Genomic DNA, 21,053 nt, shown 5'->3' on the forward strand with positions numbered 1-21,053 from the left:
GCAATGTCACGTATGCTAAGGTATGTCATTTTTTTCATCTTCAATGTTAGCATACAATTACTATTCATTATATTAATAATGCATATTTGTTGTTGTAGGTTGATTAGTGAGTTTTTGTTACCACCATCAAACATTTTGCCTCATTCATACCAAGAATTATCTAACATTATGGATCAGATTGGAATGAAGTATCAAACAATACATGCATGTCCCAATGATCACATTCTATATCATAAACAATATGAATTTGTAGCAGAATTCCCTGATTGTCATAGTAGTAGATATCAGTTAGATCAAATAATAAAAAAAGTGCCTCACAAGGTTCTTCGGTACATTCCCATTATTCCATGTCTTCAATGGTTATTCAGGTGCGCTAGCTTGGCACAATTTATGGATTACCATGCACGCAATAGAAGTCAGGATGACATTATGCGAATGCCTGCTGATGGTTCTACATTTAAAGAGATAGAAGAAACATGGTCACACTTTAAAGAAGAACCTTGTAATCTGAAGCTTTCATTGGTAGTGGACGGTGTCAATCCATATGGGGATATGAGATCTATTTACTCAGTGTGGCCTATTTTTGTTATTAACAATAACATTCTTCCTTGGATGTCCATAAAGAGGGAGCACATAATGTTGTCAATGATTGTGCTAGGTATTTTTTTCATTTTATAGTTATCTAAATTAATTTATAAATAGTGCATGAAAATGGTCATAATAATAATGTAATGTTTATGTTCATTCAATTGCTAAGTAAATACCAAGTTAAAGATATGAACGTGTATATTGAGCCCCTAATTGATGAGTTGTTGAAGTTATGGAATGGCGTCACTATGTATGACATCTCTAGACTGATAGGACATCGACAATTTCAATTCCATGCAATGCTTGTATAGACAATACATGATGCCCCTGGGCTAACTCATTTTTGCGATATGTTATATTGTTAATATCAAATATTTTTGGTCTGTTATAGTGCTTACACATTACTATCAAATGTTTAAGTTGTGCATGATAATTGTACATGATCCACTTCTACATGATCTTTTAGGTCTTCAAATAAAGGGAAAATTCGCATGTCCAGTTTGTGGTCCGAAGATGAAATCTCGTCATTCAAGAACTTTAAAAAAGTAGGTATTTGATGAGTTTAGACACTTTCTCCACAATAATCATAGGTATCGAATTACTAAAAAACATCTTTTCAATGGGAAAGAAGAGACATCGTCAAGGCCACGAAGAATGACACCTCATTTATGAAAGTTGGAATATGATCGACTAAATTGTCAAGTTAATATCCAATTTGTCGTCTGAAGTTTAAAATTTGTAGTTTGATATTGTCTTATATTTACTAACATTGTAATTGATGCTTGTAAAGGTCATCAAGGCATCAATGACCAACTTCCTAGAGGAATGAAAAGTTATCCTACTCAATTTAATGGGTTACCGTACTACAAGGATCTCCCAATTGCGCATTTGTTTGATGTTATGCATATTGGAAAGAAAGTAACAGAGACACTATAGAAAATGTTGGATGGAAGGTGTGATAGAGAACAAATTTCCAAAATTTGTACTGACATTCATGAATCCAATCATGCACTAAAAGCTTCCATTGAATCAAATAGCAATGGAGACTGCATAAATACAAGTGCCCTTCCTTGGTTATTAACGGAGCAACAAAGTGATGCATTAAAAGAAGTCATAGAAAAAATAAAATTTCCAACAGGATTTTCTGCAAAAATAAGTACTCTTCTATCAAAGAAAGGTGATTTTGGGCCAAGGTTGAAAACACATGATTGGCATACCTTCGTCAAGGTATGTCATGTTCTCTATTTACAGTATATTTGTAAGATTGAATGTACTACCTATTGCATTATTTAATAATATATTTAAATGATCATTTTTAATGATTGCAGTTCATCCTACCTCTATCCCTTCCACAACAATTTGACAATAGTATTGAACAAGTTATATATGATCTTGGAAAATACACGAGGTTAGAAGTGTTTTTTCTTAGATTTGTAGTCTTTTCTCTTAAATCTATTGTATAATTTTATTTGAAATCTCGTTTATGTGGTTTTGTGTGTTGAATCTCTTTTAAGTGGTTATAATCTAAAGAAATTAACAAAAAAGATATAAAATATTGGAAGAGAAAAATTCTGTAGCTTATGTGTGAAATGCAAAAGTGTTTACCTCCAACCTTTTTCAATGCTCAAGAACACTACCTCATACATCAAGTTGAGGAGATTAAATTGTGTGGACCTGTACAAGCTAGATCAATGTGGATGGTTGAGAGGCACTTGAAATTTATGAAGGGCTTGGTTCGACAAAGAGCATGTCCTAAGGGTTCTATGATAGAGGGATATATGATATACCAGACCATGGTGTACATTACTCAATATCTTCCAAAGTTTGCAACAGATATCCATGTAGATCGCATTTGGGATCCCAAATCTAATGAAAAATTCGAAGGGGAGTACCTGACAGGGAAAGGTATATTGAGGAGGGTGAGAGGTAATTATAAGTTTTTTTTTTTGTAGTTTAATAATTATTATTCATCATCAATATATATAAGTTGTTTCTAACTAGTGTAATTATCTTCTTTATAGTTGGTTGTGAGTGGGATGCACTACACTTGTATATTGCAAACAATCTTGATTGGATGATGGTATGGATTGAATAGTCTCAAGAAAATGGTCGCTCATTAACATGGGATGGTGTTGTATCATTGGTTAAAGAAGCTCATTGTAATGGAGATCCCAATGTTACACAAATGGTACTTGATCTAATATATGGCTTAAGAGATATAAAGGTACGCATAAGATTACTAATCATCACACATAAGTTTAATATCAACTCACAGATCAATGCAAATAATCTTGACATGTTTGAATAATTGTAGGTCAAACATCACAAAGCTATGTATTACCATGGCTATAAATTTTGCACAAAAAAGTTAGATGAAATGAAGAAAACGTGTGATTTCGGGATAAGTGTTGTCTTCGCGGTCACCAATATTTCATCTAGAACTGGCATACATCCTCAACGATCTAAAAATTGATACTATGGAATTTTGGATGATATACTTGAGTGCAACTTTAATTCATTCAAAATAGTTCTATTTGTCATCAAATGGTTCAGGTTACGACTAAATCGAAATGATCATGATAGGACTGTTATTGAACATGATAGTGGATTTACTATGATTAATACAAGGTCATTTGAGCCAGTCGGAGATGAGCCCTATGTTCTTCCAAGCTAATGCGAGAAAGTGTTTTATTTTGGTGTTCCACACAAACCAGGTTGGTCATTTGTTGTTAGACATGACCCAAGAGGAAGGCCAATAAAGTATAATGTGATTGAAGAAGAAGAAATTGAAGAAGCAGAAGAGGAAGTAAATGATTATTAGGAACAATAGTTACCCAGTAATGAAGATGAAAAAGATGGTGATGATTTTCGTCATGCTGACGATAATGATGATAATGATGATGATGATGCTAATGATGATCATGATCATGGTGATGACGGTCATGATGATGATGGTGATGAAGATGGTGGTGGTGACGACGATGATCAAAGTGACAAGTACGATGATGGTGATGATGGTGATGATGATGACATGGATGAAGATCATGATGATCAATAAAATGTCCAGCTAGGATCAATGTCAACTATGATGGGGTCTTGTACGACCAAACTTTTCTTTCTAAACCATATGTGCACATATAAACATTAAATAGAACATGTCAAATATTTTTTTAGATATACACATTAGTTACACTAAATTTTTAACTTAAGAAAAATGATTTACATATGCAATCTACTTTATTATTAATATTTTTTTTTGGTAAGTCTATTATTTTAATTTCGCTGCTGATTTCTAAGACTTTCTAATTTTTTTCACAGGGCGATAGGGATGCACCATCTCCCACACCTTCAGTAGAGGTAAACATTAAATATTGTAAATTTTAATGTTAATATATAAAGAAATTTCATATTATTATGTTCTTTTCTTTATGGCTTTGGAGTTTTTTTGATGAAATTTTACTGATATTTGATGTCACAAATGATAGGAAAAAGCTAGAATGACCGTTGATCAAATGCGATCTGAAATATGGGCTTCATATCTACATAACATCGCCCTTAGTACTGACCCTGTGTTCATCACCTAGAAAATCAAGCAAAGATACACTAATGAACTTGTTAACATTATCATCAAGGGTGACAGAAGTGAGGAGAAAGAGGCACTGAGAATAGAATTGGGCCATAGAATCCAATCTTTGCAGGTAAGCAATAATTCGACTAAAGCAATAATAGAAGTTCAATAGATATGAATATTTTATACTATCTTATGAATCATGATCTCTAATTTTATGTGTACATTTATAGACATTTGTGTCATTTGTGACATCACATGGTGAACATGGTGATGGTCGTTGTGCACAACCTTCGTGTAAGTAGCACTTTGTTTGTTTTCATCAACATTATAACACTTACTTTTTTTTTGTGGACATTTCTAGCCAGTATCCCATTTGATCTTTATCCATTACAAATGTCTTTCCTAACAATATTGTATTCTTCAGCTCATGATGAAGTGCGAACTCCTCCTTTGATTGTCAGTCCACTATTGCCTAGTGCATTGTCGGCAACAAGGGCCATGCAAACATCCTCATCTATGCCCACTAGAACTGGTAAAACCTTGTTTTGCTATATTTTGTAATGTATTTGTACAAGTTGATGAACAACAAAGTAGCATATCAGTGCTTAAATGATGTCTACAGAAGCCTGCATACACACAAACACATGCATACACACACCATGCATACATACATACATACATACATATATATACACCCACACATAGAGAGACATTTTAGTTTTGTCCTGTATACCTTTTCTTCATGACTTCTCATTTGCACTTTCGACATTTTTGGGCTCATGACCCTTGACTGTTTCTCCTTGTAATATGTTGGTACCATCTATTCCTATCTCTAGCTGTTAGTTTCACATGTAACATTTAATCTCTACATGACTTCTCATTTTATAATTTAGCTGCTAACTTTGTGTTCAAATTACCAGTAAGAATAAAGCCTTGTTATTACTGTGAATTCAATTTGAGTTATAATGAGGTTACTAAAGCTCTTGAACTTTGAATGTCATTAATGGCGAGTAAGCTTACTCATAGATAATGTACTATTTTTCTCTCTTCACTTCTTGCATGGAGTTCCCTTAAAGACACTACCATGCCAGCCTAGGATGTGAAACAAGTATTGTTGAGCAACTTTATAATCATAGGTAACAAAGATAAGTGGTAGATGATGGTTAGACATAGAAACCCATTAAGTAAATTCAAAATATAAGGTCTAGAAATATGAGTGCACTGATAAAAAAATGGAGTTCTAAATTTTGTGGACTAGTGAAAGTTGTTGAGTGGGGGACAAAGAATCTTGCCATGTGCTGAAATTGAAAGGCTATTTCTTTAATAATAATAGCTTTTGAAATCAATTGCACCCACAAACAAAAATGATGATCCTTTTCAGGTTAGTGGAGGAAACAATAAAAATGAAACTCTGAGAAGGTTTCCCTTATGAAGACTTTTTTCGTGTGGGCCTTTTGTACCACGTAGGCAAGATTTTGTCACCAGCTATCCAGCCATGAAAAAAAATGCCCAAGATTTTAGCATGGGAATGGTTCAATTTTTTTATTCAAAAATTAGTTTTTTTATAAGATAAAAGATGTAGATAGTTGAATTTTGATTTTGAAATTTGGCTTTTTCTAGAATTTATTTCTTATTTAGTAATTGATGAGTAAAAGGGGCTTCATTGAAGTGTATTGGGATGACTTCATAGGAAGGTTTGATTTTTCATTCGTGTGAAGACCCTGCTTAGATGCAATGATTGCTATATGTTCCATTCATGAGAGATGAATTCTTGTGAACTAACCACTCATAAAATCCTTATAAACTATTGCAAAATCTGATTGTTAAAAATATCTCATTTGATCACTATTTGAGAAATTTCTACTCTATTTAAAGATTTATTAAAAGATTAAATAAAAATCATTTTGCATATATTTTAATTTTGTCTTTTATGTTTCTCTACGATGTATGTGCATAGATACTTTTATATTCTTGAACTCTCACTATGATAATAGACCATGGACCATTGAAAGCTATCCTAAACATAGATGATGAAAAATCACACATTATCTTATCATAAACATAAACAACAATATATCATGAATTCTAAAAATATGGTATCTTTAATACACTATTTTTGTTTTTAGTTTTTTGAAAAACTCATGTATTGTTGGTCAATTGATTGAGTAGACTTTGCCAAAGCTGCTACCTACTTTTTACAAATTTATTATTATTAATTTAACATTTCTACTATAGATAATTTCACTAAAGAATAAAACCCCTATCACGCCATGCATGTGAATATAGCTTTCTCTCTTCAATTCCTGCATGGAGTTCCCTCAAAGACACTACCATGCCAACCTAGGATATGATGTTGCAAACAATTTTGTTTAGTGAAACCATACATACAAAACTAATGATATTAAGCAAAAAATATAGGGCACAGAATTCAATGTGGAGGTCACAGATGAAGATAGAAAACTTGCCTTGAAGGAAGGCTATAAAGTCGTGGCTGCACACCTACACGAAGAATCTATAAGCCTTGCCCAAGAATCTAGTTCACCAAATGATATCTCACGGGTAAATTGGTTAGATGAAAAGTAAATGAAATTGAATAGTTGATCCTTTTCTTTTTTGGTATTAGTTTTGAACGTAAATTGACTACATAACAATGTGCATAACATTTTATTGCAACCTTCATATCCTACGTCCACAGAACCTGCTCATGACGAAGGCCATAATGTGCATTATAGTGGTGGAGGTATTAATTTGCTATTGGAAATTAATTATGCAATTATGAATACAATTTAACATCTCCAATTGCAATTTGACATGTATCCTTTTTTTGAATATTTCAGAACATGTTGAACATCATGCCAAAGGAGTGGAACATGTTCCAAGTGTTCAACATGTTGATGTGGTGGCGGATCAAAATGTTAATGTACATGATGTAGCATTTTCAAGTAAGAAAAATGCATGTTATGTTGTACTAGTACTTAATTATAGACTGGTAATAGTTAAAAAAAGAAAAAAGAGTATGCCAATTTATCCCATTCACTTGTTCTTGCAATAGAGCCCCCTTTAGTGCAGCAGCCTCCTGCTCCTCCAAAGAGAAGGAGCCATCATAATTTGACATTACACATGCCAAAAGAGGAGGAGAATGATGTAGATATAGATGCTCCTATGAGCACTTTTCTTAAGAGAGCTCAGAAAAACAAAAAGAAGAAATGATGTTTTAAAAATCTTCTTTGAAAAACCTTGTTGGATAATATAAGAACTTTTTTTTAAGTAATTATGTATGAATGATGCGTATTAATACTGATTTTTATCTTATGTTAATGAATATTGTTATGTCTTAATGTAGTCTTGATTATTATTGTGTATTAATGAATTTTATATCATATTAATGAATGTTATGTGATTGTATTGATTGAATGTTATAGTTCATAAATGGATGAATGAATGAATGAAGTATGTAATTAGATGATAATAGGTACTTTAGATTGATGTTAGGGGGAGGGGGGTGAGGCCAGATGAGCTTCCACCTTCATGTGGTTGGCCTTGTTAAGTAGAGAATAATATAGTATTCTTGAAACCAAGTGAAGCTCAAACTAACATAAAATGGACACTTCGCATGTGGTAGGTCTAAAATGTTCCACGACTACTACTGCCCATAACATGAATTTGTGAAATACATTTTGATATTACCAATTTCAACACTCTATTAGAAGCATAGGATTGGCCTATAGTCTTAGCATGAATTTTGAGTAATGCCTCAATCTAGATTGCCTCAAAATTGGCTGGAAGAAGCCTGCATGAGTCTGAGACTATGAACTCTCCCCACCTTGGCCAAGAAGAACTGGCCAACTCTCTACTATTATGGAAAACTATAGAGTGGTGTGGCTAGTCTGCAACCAACCAATAAGTTCACAATTAAATGAATGAGCCTTCCTTCACCAAGGATTTCCAAGCAATGATCTCAAGTGTACCAATTTGATCAATGCTCCAATCCTTATTGAGAATCTTGTCCCAATCAATCTCTAGATGAAACAGGGACACAAAGTGACTAGTCAAATGGTGAATAACACCTAAACATTTGAAACTTTCATCTTTATATCTTCCAAGGTCACTCCAGTGAATCCCAACCAGTTCCATTACTTCTTGTTGAGAAATCCCAACATTGACACCCAATCGAGATTGATCCCCAAGACCAATGCATCACATGAAGAAACTACATTCCCAAGTGCCATAACAAGCATAATTCACTCTTAGTCTATGATGCAGAGGCGGTGTGTGGTATCCATCTTCTTCATATCAGATAGCAAATCCATTCATTTAGCAACAACTCTTTACTCCAATGTCCCCTCAAGGACTTACCTTCCAGGCTATCCCAAGTGCACTTAGAGTTTCCCAAACACCATAACTTCTTCCAAGGCTTCAACCTTCATTCTTCCTTTGTGAATCATCTCCTTGTGGCCTTTCCACCATGTTCCATCCATCCATTCATTTTGGACAACTAATCTCTTACCCAACATTCATATCTAGCCTTAAAGCTAGTAGCCCTCACCAGTCACTAATTTGGATTTCTCTCCAATAGTTACCAAACAACTAGGGAAACTAAAACCTGATTAAGATACCCTTTTGGGATCTATAAATCCTCCCTAAGTTTCAATATCAACTCTTTTGGACCATACCCAAGATCTGATACCCCTAGCCTATCCACACTAGGCCTAATTCTCCAATTTTACACAGCAACCCACAACTCCACTCAACCCTACAATTCCAAAGGGTGAAATAGTCCTTCTAGGGGTTGAGAAACAATAGATTTTCAAGATTTTAAGGTTCTACCCTTTACACAACACATTTTCCACCAAACCCTTGGTTTTGGGGTCACTAATCTAGGGCCTCTTCAACGGGACCTCTAACCATATCACCAGAACAAAATAATTGCATAAACACTTCATAACTGATCCCCCCATATGCATTTGATCACCAAAAATCTTCAATCCCGAAGTAAATTACTTTTAATATGACTAGTGTCTATCCAGGGCCTGTTCTTTTTCAGCAACCAACTATCATTGTAGTTCTTCAAGAATATTCCTTCAATTGGAATTGCATTAGTTGCAATGGCTGAAAAATTGGGACTTGAAATGGCCATTCATTCTTTGGAGCATCTCCTGCAATATGGAGAGTAGAATATTAGAAGAGAATTCCCATTGGCTCTAGGCCTATTGTCAATATCAAATCCGAAAGTAATGTTCATTTTTTTGTCCTTCTGTTTGCTTAAATACTCAATTCTTGGCCCCTTAATTTGCTTGATTATTTATGTGATAGAAGTTTATTTCTGAAATCTGACATGTAAACATCTATATTAGGTCAATGTGATGGATACTTTGAGTAGGCTTAGTCATGATACCAATTCAGAAGTTGCTATGGTGAGTGGTATTCGTTATAATATTTCTTTGTAATCTTTCCAATTTCCACCAGCTGGTTTTTCTTATGAATTTGCTTAAAATTTGACAATCTAAATAACAATGTGTATTTATAGGCTACAAGAATGGCTCTAGGATTAATTGGTGCTAGAACAAATAATGATCAATGAGTTGGCATGCTACAAAATCTATTGAGCTATTATTACAAAGATTCCAGCCTTCTATTCTGTGTATGCTATATTGCCAATTATTAATGTTGATGCTGCAATTTTATTTTCTAAGTTTAACAATGTCTAACAAATCTTAATTCAAGAAATCTGACATAAATAGATATATTGCAGGTCCGCATTGCTCAAGTTTTGGTTCATTTAGGAAAAGTGTTGTTAACACTAAGTCCATATCATTCAGACCACTTTTTGTTGTCATAGTAAGTACCTACATATTGCATTCCTGAAGCAACATTTTAAAATTGCAAACTTCTGAACCCATCTTCTTGTATTCAATTTTCTTCACTCTTTGCACTTGTTTTATATTGATTTGGCTATGTTGGGACTTTAGCAGCTTGTTATCTATATAATTGGCCTGTCAGGTTCTTTACACTCTTTTTCTATTTATTTGTTTCATGTCTTGCTAATCAAAAACCTAAATTGATTTGCAGCTCTGCAGTAGCTGGTATTATAACTTTGCTTCATGCATGTTTGGACATGAAGTCAATTATCTTGGGAAATATCATTATGTTCTTTATTTCCTTATATTGGCCATGCAGGTTTGTATCATGTATTGGATGCATGTTTTTTATAATTTTAACTTGACATATAAACAAATTCTTAAAATAGAATTGTCTTATATTTGCATTAACACAATATTGGCAATGAAATCATTGATTAATGTATGAAATTCTCTAAGTTAGATGAAGTTTTTGCAATGAAATCATAAGCATATTGGCTATATTCTTTACACTGGTGTTGAAGCGTTGTGGTCTGTGTGATAAGACCTAGTGAAATCCATGAATAACACTAATAATAATAGCTAGCTTGCATTCTCCCTCTCACCCCATTTAGGGGGTAGGGATCCTCTTTCAAGTATAACTCATCACAGCTATGGACAAGGTGGAGGGGGGCCATTCTATACTATTATGCCCTTATGGTCTGATGGTTCTCTCTCTATCATGGAGGTTCTCAACAGGTCCCAAATTGAAGGTAAAGAAACGGTAGCCAACAAGTCCATAACCAAAACCTATGGGTTATCTTCATGAATATCTAAGGCTCTTGAAAAAGCTAGTAGGAATGAATAGTTCTTTTAAACATGAACTTGGAATGAATAGTTCTCTTAAACATGGTGGACGAGAGGCTTTCAAGAGTACAGGCTACACAATATGATGTAGAGGCAGCACTTTGGAAGCACCAAACAAGTCTAAGCACCTTGGAGGTATCAAGTAAAATCAAGTTGCTGCTCCAAATTTCCCTAACACCACAGGGTTATTCAGTGTTTGGCTCACATCAAAAGGGACTATATTGTTGTTTACCACTGTCCAACAGGTTTCAAAACCCAATACTCCACATTAGGCTAAACTCCAACTTCTTCTCCCTTGCACCAAGCAAGACTCCCTCCACACTCAACTTAAAACAAAGTGGTTTCAACCCCCTCAAACCTTCTAACAATAGTAGGGGCATAGAAAAAATATAACACAAGAAAACTATACCAAACAGTGATCAGATTTATGAGCAGCTTGACTGTTGTCAACACCCAAATAAGAATGCAGCATTTAGGCTTGTTTCACAAAGTAGCAAAAGTGGGATTTTGAGACTTCACGACTTCCAAACACTAGAGATGGTTTAAGACACATTAATAATTATCCAAACAAGGAATACCACTGATTAGAATCTCTACAGCCAGCAAATAATGAACATTGATACCATAGAACTAGTAGCCAATTAGGTCTCTCAACACTGTTTTTCACCAACCACTTAATTTTGTTACAAAGGACTTGGAAATCTAAGACCAGTTTCAAATACCTTTTTCAAAGTGCTAAAAGACTCCGAATTTTGGAACCTTGACTCTACTCTAGCATGCATTAACCCAACCATGCCCTCAGGCCTAATTAACAAGTTTAGGCTTGGTCTACAAGGAAAATGGCCATGATATGGGTTCATGGATCAAACTTCCAACTTTAGAGTGTGCTTCTAGTCCAAATAAAGGATATTTTTCTTCACACCAAGTCCCAACTTCCCTCTTTCACACTGATTCATCAAATTGCATCAAATAAGGTCTAATACATGGGCATATTAGACCTAGGACTTGCTCCCATAAATCCTTTCTACAACCTCCTGCCTCCAAACCTTCAAAATATGGAATTTCATTGCCCTAGCTTGCCCCATACAAATTTGGAAGGATTTCCAATGGTGGGAGTTCAAACTAGGGCCATTTCTTTGGCCAAACCCTTGTTTTGACAGTTTCACAGGCAGCGAGGAAGAAAAATGTGTAACTTTAAAATGGAGATTGATCTTCCCTCCAAACCAATGCCAAAATTTTCTAAACTACAACCTCCAACTGAACAATGCAAAACAACAACCTTACAGCCATTAAAAATTCGTACAGTATGGAAAAACAAAGTGAAAATGTTGTAACAATAGGTTCTCTATTAGATTTTAGAAGCAAAATACATTTGAAAACTTCTCTTTCCCTCTCATTCGGGTGTACAGGGCCTATAAAGGCATTTTCCAATAGTTTTAACTGACCAATGATAGTTTTATGGTTATTTGCAAAAAGTTGCTAATTTGTTGCAAAATTTGCTAATGCAATTTTGCAATTTTTATGCATTTTTGGAACTATTTATTTAGAACTATTTATTTAGAAAGCTTATTTATTTAGAACTATTTTTGGTATTTCCTTTTAAAAGATAGATTTCTTACATGCAAAATTAGATAAAGGAGAATAAGTATTATTCTAAGCTTTCTCAAAGATAAAAATGATGGTTTGTATGCATACACCTTTATAATTGATAGACAACACCACTTAGAAGTCAGCAATAGCCCTGTTTGTGATTAATGTCTAAGAATGCCCTATAGACTATAGAGAAGGTGAGGCTGGTAGACCTCGAGCTCAACTCCAAGTTTACTGGCTAGAGCAATGCCCTTGCATGCTTATGGTATTAGCTGTTGCCTTTTATAGGTGGTAGAAGAGTAGTATATTTCTACTAACACATGTGTGACCTTACCTCGAATTTCCCCCACATCCCTCTTATATCTGACACGTCCCCAAAGGATCACCTTTTGCTGGAGTTCTCACCCATACATAATTTTTTGCTCAGTATATTTGTGTAAGCTCTTGTGGTGATGTTTACTTTCTCTAGTTCTTTTGATTCTAGATTTTATTTATACTCAGAATAATTCTAGTCATCTCTGTCATTAATGAAAATCTATAAGCAATGAACTTTTCAATGGACCATCCATTGTAGTTTGTCAATCATGCATCACATTAAGTGGCTAGCATCAAAAGCTTTAGTAGCATCAAGCAATCAAATGATTTGGACTAGATATGCAAATGGATTGCTTGTGCAGTGGGATTGCCAGGGTAATCGTATTCAGGAATTCATGCATTCATCTGCTGCTATTCAATGTTTGTGTGCTTTAGGAACAAGAATTTGGATTGGATACACTGATGGGAGGGTACATGTCATGGAACCAGATGCATGTCATGGAACGAGGAGCTTCTTGGTCAGGGTCTTGCATTGAATGATGAATTGAATTGTGTGCTAGGGAAACATGACTCCATTACTAAGTTTTATCTTTCCATTGAAGCTTTTAGTCCAAGGAAAAACTAATAGCATATAACAACTAGATGCTTAATTAAGAGTATACCATTTAAGAAAAACATTTTTAGATTGTGTTCAATAGTTACACACTTTTTTTGGCTTGATAAACCTTAGATGTGAGGATGAAGATGGTCATGTCTGGTCTTGCAAGCTGTAATGGACTATTCCTAAGGTTTTCCAAGCTCCTAAATAGCTATGCTTTAGTGATTTTTCATTCTCAGCACCTAAATCTACTTTGAAAATCTTGGGTGCAGCCTTCATTAAGGTGGATTCTGACCACTAAATGCTATTCACAAGTGTTCAGTCCTACATATGATCAACACCAACAGCATATGATAAAGGTGATGCTTTTAATATGGATGATATAGTAATCAAAGGTGATTGAATCGTAGTTAGCTTGTGTTTAAAAAATTGGCAATATTCAAATTGGAAAATCAGGAGCATCGTGGAGGAACATTACGTTCAAGCATCTTGGCAAACAGTTCACATGACTTATCTATGCTTCCATTTTGCAAGCATGTCTCCCAAGACAAATGCTACTACTTCATCTACACTGTTTGACAAAATCCTTTATGCTTTGATGGATGCCTATAGCTTATCCTAAAGCTCTCATTCAAAAATTATGAGATGATCAATCAAGAGGAAATAGTTGAGAGCTTAAAGTGACACAATTTTCAGAAGATCATATGAAATAAAATGGGTGTACAAGTAGAAAGAAACTAGAAAGACATTTTGTATAGATGAAGGCATGAAATGGATGGTTTTCAAGCACTCAACACAAACACTCAGCATTCAGTATATATCATTCGAGATCAAATGGGTGTGTGGGATTATATGTACAGTAAATAATAAAGGAGGGAATTGAACCCTCCCTGAGGCTCGCACTTGTTGAGGTCCACTTCAGTAATGGCCCTTCCTATGAAATTTCTGTCTAAAACTTTTCTAATGAGATAATGCGTTATGAGCTCTTCATCCATGGGATGGAACGTGAATCCAGGAGGCAGTTGTGCATTACCCATATCATGACTATATATAACTAAAGTTAAAAGCCTCTATTATTGAATTCTCTTCCCTATCACCCATATTCATTTCCTTTTCTATTCATGCTTCACACGGGAGTCTTTTTATATGATGATTTATTGTCAATCATGTCCATTCGCTACCAAACAATTCTTATTCTACAAATTTGAGATGCTAGAACTTTTGTGGATGTGTAGGCCATCGGAACATACTGTAGGGAGGATGATGAACTTAATCTCAACTGTCATACTTACGCAAGTGATACAAATTGTAGAATCTTAACATATGGTTGCTCAAATTTTGTATCTCCTAAATGATTTCCTTTTAGCGTATAACTTGTTGTGCATAGTTGCCAAGTTTGCTTATTGTATCAAGCATATTAATGAACAAGCATATTAGTTACTGTCGGTGTTTACAATAGTTTGATTAGTTATTGTCGATATTATTCAGGCATTCTATAAAATAGTTCACATGCCTTCCGTATGATATGACATTTTGCATGCATCCTCCACTCTCTCATCCGGCTGATGATGGATTACGGAGAGTGATCTAAAACGATGACACTAAAATACATACACACACACACACACACACACACACACACACACACACACACACACACACACACACACACACACACACACACACAGATATATATATATATATATATATATATATATATATATATATATATATATATATATATATATATATATATATATATATATATATATATATATGTATGTATGTATGTTTAAGTTGTGATTGTCCTGGTAGACATGCATGCAAAATCAACAATATCAGATTTCCACAATCCATTTGTAATGCAAGTTCATTTTGGATTTGATTGTGTGTTTTTTAGCGTCATTGTTTCAGATCACTCTCTGTAATCCATCATCAGCCAGATGAGAGAGTGCAGGATGCATGCAAAATGTCATATCATATGCAAAGCATGTGAACTTTTTTATAGAATGCCTGCAAAAAATTTTACACCCAGGCGTTGGTAGAAATTTCTACCTTCATTGGTCAAAATTTCTACCTTTCTTGGTCAACATTTTCTACCTTCATTGGTCAAAATTTTTGACCTTCATTGGTCAAAATTTCTACCTTTCTTGGTCAACATTTTCTACCATCATTGGTCAAAATTTCTACTTTTATTGGTCAAAATTTATATCTTCATTGGTCAAAATTTTGACCAATTTCAGGCAAAACTTGCACTATGGCTATGGGAGTTTTTTGACCAAAGTATTTGTCAAAATTTTGACCAGCTAGAAGGTTGGTCAAAATTTCGACCGAAAAATTTTCGACCAATGAGTTGGTCGAAGTTGGTCAAAGTTTGGTCGAAAAATGGGTCAAAATTTCGACCAATAATGGTCGAAAAATGGTCTCAGATATAGTAGTGCCTATATAAGGAGGCCTATTATGTATATTTTAAATCAATCCATTGAATGTCAATCAAGTGCATTATCAATAATAGCATTCTTGCATCTTCATGCAATTGTCTTGCCAATTTCTTGTGGAAGTTATCTTGGTCTTTCATTTAATTCTGGGGGTGTTGTAGAGTCACTTAAAACTCTAACATGAACATCTCTATTGGTTTGATATTTTAGATCCTATAGACTCTGATTTATTTCAACAAAACTTTGTTCAATTTGATGATGATAGTGATTCTAACTAGAATATTTAACTCTATGTTTCTTTTTTAAAACAATGTAAATTTCATGTTACTATAAAATTAGTGAACATTCCAACTTTCTTTATATGAATTATATAAAGTTTTAAAAAAATATTATGGTTTATATTCACATATTTTATATTCAATTTTATTTTTACAAATGTATGATTTATATTTTTTTAAGTGTACCAATTGGATAATTGGAAAATTTTAACATTTTTTATTTCACATTAAAAGATTACATACATGTTTTCAATTGTTTTATAATTTGGTATTAATTATTGAAAATTTCATACATTGTATGTTTGCTATTTTTTTTCTCACAAATAATGTTCATTATGATGATGATAGCTATTTTAATTTGAATGTTTTAATCTATTTTATTTTCTTAAACAATATAATATGGTTTTAAAAATATATCAATGAACTTTTCCATTATTTACATATGAGTTATATATTTACTTGAAATAATTTTCCGTTATCTTTTGAGTTAACATATGTTATACATTACACTCGTTTTCTCAAATATATAATTAACATTTATTTTTCTATGATCTATGTCTATAACTCAATATGGTTTTTTTTTTTCTTCTTATCATTGGGTTTTCCTATATTTGAATTATATCTTTGTTTTCTTCTAAAATTGATAAGTAATAATAGAGTCTAATTCTTTCTTTAAGTATTTGCATGTTTAGGAAAGATTAAAAAAATGGATTTATCAGACAATGAATCTGAAATTATCGCCCCAAGTCTTGTTGTTTTTGTAAACTCGGATGGCTCCTCTCAAACACCATTTGATAAATGTGAAAAGTTTGTATTGTAATGTTGTTAATAAATGATTCAATATTTTGAATCTACAATGTTGTTAATAGATTATGTTATAGATAGCAATATTTTGAAAATACAAATTATTGTGTATAAGGTACAAGAGATGTGTAATCGAGTATCTCGATTTCTAGAATATATGGAAGAAGTCCAACATGATCATAATCAAAACAAAAGCCATAAAACTATTCTGAATATTGGCGACTATTTTATTAGATCACTCCATTGTAACAATTAGCATGTATTGTTACTTTTTTAAAATGGACTTGTTCATGATTATATTTACAATTGGTATACATACTTGATAGAAAAGGCCTCTATATTGATATGTGTGTGTGTGTGTGTGTGTGTGTGTGTGTGTGTGTGTGTGTGTGTGTGTGTGTGTGTGTGTGTGTGTGTGTGTGTGTGTGTGTGTGTGTGTGTGTGTGTGTGTGTGTGTGTGTATAATATATTATCAATCAAGTTTATGTTTCATATTATATGTTAGGTTGTTGTGTGCCTTCAATTTGAAACATGTATGTATTTTTCTATATATAATGATTACTAATTTTCAAGGTTGATAGTATTGTATTGGAGAGATATAATATTTTTTTACAACTTAAAAATAATCATATTATTGTTTATAAAAAATATCTATAATCTTTAGAATTAACTTTCATAATGAAAATATTTGTTAATCAAGAGGAAGGTATGGTTAGAAGGAGAGAGAAAAAGATGAAGTACAAAAAAAGAGGGAGATGAGAGATTTGAGGTAATTAGAATGTAGTGCCTACCCCTAGGTCGCATTTTTGTTATCATTGTTGAACTCTTTTAGGGCTAGTTTTATGTTGATGGTTAGCAGCATTGTTTTGAGACTATCAGATATTGTGCTATGGATTCAGTTGATATGTGATTAGATTACTTAGACTCTACATTTCATGTAAGCATGATGATTATTACATTATTTTCAGTTATTGATTAGTTAGATGGTTTATTATCACATGTGTTTTCTTATGGATACTTACCCCATACTTGCATGTGTATGGTGTGTGTGTTTGTTCTTGGATGACGTTTCTGATGTGGTTAAGGGAGTCGTAGTCACCTGCTAGTTGGGATCTACACGATGCACCACTTCCTACCATTACCTATTTAGCTTTTATATATATATATATATATATATATATATATATATATATCTGTGTGTGTGTGTACATGCATGGTTTTTACGCAGGTTGCAAGTACCGAGTATGGGTATGTGCAGGATCATGGTGTGCCAAAAAGTGGCGATGTAAAAAAAAAAAGAGTTTGAAGACGCCTAAAAGCACTTCAAAATCCGCTCTGACTTTTTTTCACCTATCCAGGAACCAAACCTAGAAGGTAAGCCCGAGCCTTATCGGATATCCGATTTTAAATCGAATATCCGACATGTGACCAGATATCTGATAATTAGAGTAATAATATTATCCCGCTATTATTATTATTATTTAATATTATTATAATTATTATTATTATTATCATATAATAGTATGATATATTATTTAATATTAAAATTTACTACATGATATTACTATTATTTAATATAATATAATATTATTATTAAATAATAATAAGATATAATAATAATATCATATTAAATAATAATAATATCATATTAAATATTATTATTAAATAATAATATTATTATTATTATTATTATTATTATATTAAATAATATTAATAATAATATTATTATTATTATTATTATTATATTAAATAATATATCATATTAAATAATAATATTATTATTAAATAATATATCATACTATTATATTATAATAATATTATTATTATAATAATTATTATACTATAATATAATATTATTATTATAATAATTATTATACTATAATATAATATTATTATTATTATTATATTATAATCGTATAATATTATACTATAATAATAATATTATAATGTATTATATTATAATAATATATTATATTATAATAATATAATATAATATTTAATATATTATAATATATAGTAATGTAATATAATATATATATAAGATATAATATAATAATAAAAAGTAATATCTTATAATATAATATATAATAAAAAAGTATAATATATTATAAATTATAATAATATAATATAATAATAATATTATTATATAATATAATATTTTATATTATAATATATAGTAAATTAATATAATATATATAAAATATAATATAAAAATATATATAATGTAATATATATTATATGTTATATGTTATATTATACATATTATACTTATTATATGTTATTGGGCCATATCAAATATCCGATGTTATATCGGATATCCGATACATGTGCATTGGATTAAATAAAATCACAGACCCGCGGGCCCTATTTTACGCGAATTTGGGGCCAATATTACCATTGTCGATCGGATATCAGATACGAGATCAGATATTAGATATTTAGGAATTTTTTTTTTTTCCAACTCATTTTTAACCTAAATTTAATAGATTTTAGGATGATTTTGTTTTTTTTAGTTGAATCTAGGGTTTTTTTGACAAAAATGGTTAAGATTTAGATTTTTTTTTAATATATATTACGTTTTTCAATTCAATAGGAATGGCTGATCAAAATGATGACACTGAGGCAAGGAATAATATTCCTCGTAACCCACCACCAAACGATCCAGTATCCCCACAAAACCCTCCACCAAATGATCCTCTACCTCCTTAAAACCCTCCTCGAATCGAGGATTTGATAAATGAAAATCTCACCGAGTTGAGAGGTTTGCATAGAACATATAATAACCTGCACTGGCTCCTATGTTATCCATGTTAAACACCATAGTGGATAACATTGAAACCCTTATGAACCAACAAAATGTCGCTCTTCGTTGGCGTGATGAAATGCACCAGATGTTTGATGATGGTTTGGATTATGATGAGGTTTTAGCCCTCAACATAACCAAAGACGATTTGGCTAGCCTTTTTGCTAACCCAAAAATGGGTATACCAGTTGACCCAAAGAAAACCAAACTATCGATTAAATGGTGCACAAATGATGCCATACATGCAAATTTTTGAGATCGTTGTTGGATGGTCTTTGATATCCCTCCATATGGCAATTTAGATATACCATTTTATTTCCTTAGAAAATTATATGCAGAATTTGTGTTGAAACTTAAAGTGAACTATTGGAGCATGAAGCCCAACATGGGCTTAGGACTAGGAGCTCCTTAGGATAGACCCTCTTTCCAGCGGAAGAAACTTGACACTTTTGTCCCCCCCCTGATATCTCCCCCCCTCCTCGAGTGCAGCATCCAGATATTATGGCAGAGGCTAGCTCTCAGACCATCAAAGTCATTCATAGGCTGAGTAGCCTAATGATATCTCAGGCTAGGTCAGTCCTGCCTCCTCGTGTTGATGATGGTGGTGCCAGTTCATCATCGGCTAGCTCATCACACGTTTGTGTGCCTGAAACTTGCATTACATGCAAGAATATTTGCCTAGGTCCCATAGGTGATCTTCTTGAGTATCATTTTGTAGTAGACAAGGATACACCAGATGCATGTGCAGAGGCTACAGATCCTGACGCGAGAGAGGAGGGGAATGCAGAGGCATGGACTCCTTTGGTGTTGATATGTGTATACATTTTTTTGTTATGACATATGCGATTTAAAGTTAATTTTTATAATAGAGTAATTTTAATTTTTAAGCCATACTGACTTTTACATGTATGTGATCTTCATTCATGTTTAGTTGATGACCGAGGAGGAGCTCAGACAGATAGACGATGCTACACTCTCGGCCATTTCATTTGGCCTTGAGACATCTACGATACATTATGTTGTGTTCGCATTTTATTTTTCTATTTGATATTGTAGCATATATGGTTGCTAATCTTTCTTTTATCTTGTAGATACCACCTGCCCCAGGGGGAAAAAGTGCGGGGATGAGCCAGCATGCACTGACAAAGGAAAGGTAATTAGATGTTTTCTAATTGATTAAATATTGATGCATTCTTGTAAAATGTTTGTGGTAATCTCATTTAATTACATTCTTTATTGTATATAGGGTGTGGCTACTAGCGATGAGCCTGTACAGATTCAGCGTCCTAGATCATCAGGGATTTCCATTCGCACAGAGAGCCCCATTGTATGTATAAGTATCATTTATTTTTTATTTTTCTTAT

This window comes from Cupressus sempervirens, chromosome 1 (assembly GCF_028749045.1).
Source record: "Cupressus sempervirens isolate cs-2001-9-10 chromosome 1, ASM2874904v1, whole genome shotgun sequence".
Classification (NCBI taxonomy): Eukaryota; Viridiplantae; Streptophyta; class Pinopsida; order Cupressales; family Cupressaceae; genus Cupressus; species Cupressus sempervirens.